The 2,520-nt window shown below is 36.0% G+C and overlaps 1 non-coding gene across 1 annotated transcript; it reads left to right on the top strand.

The window, feature by feature from the left end:
- The first annotated feature begins 2,164 nt into the window (after positions 1–2,164).
- Positions 2,165–2,270, top strand: LOC121212005 (small nucleolar RNA R71). Its single transcript, XR_005907217.1, has one exon. It is a non-coding gene; the product is annotated as a small nucleolar RNA R71 (small nucleolar RNA).
- Positions 2,271–2,520: the final 250 nt, after the last annotated feature.

Here is a 2,520-nt window from a genome sequence, read left to right as displayed (position 1 = left end):
TCTGGGATATGGCATCAGTGTGATATGTGATCCGTATAAGACCATGGCTGGGCTATGGCCTCGGTATGTGATATGTGACTATGTGCAAGACCATAATTTTACTATGGCATTGTGATAATGAGGTACTCAATTCCGTAGTTGTTCCCTAATTTGATTATGAACGAAAATGTAAAATGGCCCGAAAAGATTAAGAATTGGTGAATACTATGAAAATGACACGATTTGGAATAAGTTCTTGATACTTGATGACATTGAGATTATGGATCTATGCTTATGAAGCATAATTATGTGTTCTTACCATGATGGATGAAATGATATTGTATGGATTTAGTGAATAATAGTGGTGAATGAATAAATATGGCCTTGGCAGTTTTGGATTACTGCAGTAGTGTAACTTTTGAAATTCACCATAAATTGTGGAAATTGAGTTAAGGGTGGAATAAAATATGAGATTAAAGCCTGATGAGTCTAGTTTCATATAGAGGAAACGGTGCATGCAATTGGATTTTATGTTATAAGATATTTAAATTGTTGTGAGACAGAGTTTGAATGACTTCGAGATCCCCTGTTCTGATTTTAGAAAATCATTAAAAATTGTACAATTGTGGTGTTTTATCTTAAAAGCATGTTGGTAATTGCTTATTAATTTCATATGGACTTACTAAGCATTTATGCTTACCCCTCCTTTTCATTCCTTATAGTTTTGACAAGCTAGCTCGGAAATCGGGAACGGTCGGAGGCCCACTCACACTATCCGTATACCATCTTGGCATAATGGCTTGTATATTTTGAGTATGGCATGTATAGCATTATAATCATTTTGTATATATGGTCTTATGATATGGTTATTGAGTGGTATGGAAATGCTTGGTAATGATTAGCCATTGGAATGGCTAATCATGATCATATTTGGTGTTATGTATGTCAAATTGCTAGCTAATCCATGGAAACCATGAAATAGGTAAAATTTACCATAAAATAGATTCAGACAGCAGTAGAGATGAGAATTTGAAAAATAACTAAAAATAGTAGAAATGGAATTAAATAATGAATAAGTTATGGAATCGAAGCTTGATGAGTCTATTTTCATATGGAAGAAGCGAAACAGGTATATGATCTATATTTTATGAGATGTTTAAATTTTTGTGAAACAGGACCAGAGCAATTTCTGGATCCCCTGTTCTGAATTTGGAAATTCACCATAAATTTTAAAAAGATAATTAGAAGTCATGCTTTATATGTACAGATTCCTTATTGAGTCTAATTTTATTAGAAAAAAACGGCATAGTCATTTAAGCTCTGTACAGGGAGATATCTGATTTGTAATACACAAAGGTCAGAGTAGTCGAACCCTGAAACAGGGGAGACTTTAACTAATAAACTGTACTAATTGGCCCAAACAAAAATTCTAGAAAAAAATTAGTAGATAGATATATGAGTTTAGTTTCAGGAAAAATTTACGGTATTGGATTTCGAGTTTCGGAACTCGAGATATGAATTTTTAAGAAACTATGACGCAGTTGGACAGCTTGTCCGAATTTGTTTAAGTGCTCAAATAAGTTTAGTAATGCCTCGTGCTCGACTCCGGCGACGGTCTCGGGTAAGGGGGCATTACAATCTCTTCAAGGTTTGGCTTCTTTTTCTGTTGGTAGGGTGGTTGTTGGTAGCTCGGAGGATGTTGTGGTCTTTGATTTCCTTGGCCGCCCCACAAAAAATTGGGGTGGTTCCTCCAACCTGCATTATAAGTGTTACTATATGGATTGTTTTGAGGTCGAGGATTATTACTCAAGTAATTTAATTGCTCGTTATCCATGTTGTGGCCATAAGTTGGTATTCCGAATGGTTTGTTCCACCGCTACTTGCTTCGCACTGCATTAATGGGTGAACCTGTGAATAATTAAGAAAACCATCAATCTTTTTATTTAAGAGTTCTATCTGATTAGAGAGCATGGTGACCGAATTGACATTATAATCGCCGGCTGTTTTCATTGGCTTTGTCCTTCTAACTTGCCACTGGCAGTTATTCAGTGACATCTCCTCTATAAACTCATAGGCATCTTTCGGTGTTTTATTGTTGATGGTTCCGCCAGCATCTGCGTCAACCATTTACCGAGTCGAAGGATTTAGACCATTGTGAAATGTTTGTACTTGGAACCAAAGCGGTAACCCATGGTGAGGGCACCTTCTCAAAAGGTCCTTGTATTTCTTCCATGCATCGTAGAGTGTTTCTAAATCCATCTGCACAAAAGAAGAGATATCATTATGTAATTTAGCTGTTTTAGCCGACAGAAAATATTTTAGTAAAAATTTTTCTGTCATTTGTTCCCAAGTAGTAATTGATCCTTGTGGTAACGAGTTCAACCACTGTTTAGCTTTGTTCCTCAATGAAAAGGGAAACAACCGAAGATGAATGGCATCATCAGAAACCCCATTAATTTTAAATGTATCACATAGTTCTAAGAAGTTGGCTAAATGAGCGTTGGGATCCTCTTCCTGCAAACCATCAAACTGAACAAATTG

Source organism: Gossypium hirsutum, chromosome A12, assembly GCF_007990345.1.
Source record: "Gossypium hirsutum isolate 1008001.06 chromosome A12, Gossypium_hirsutum_v2.1, whole genome shotgun sequence".
NCBI lineage: Eukaryota > Viridiplantae > Streptophyta > Magnoliopsida > Malvales > Malvaceae > Gossypium > Gossypium hirsutum.
The sequence above is the reverse complement of the archived record's forward strand: the minus strand, read 5'-3'. Positions and strand labels throughout refer to the sequence as shown.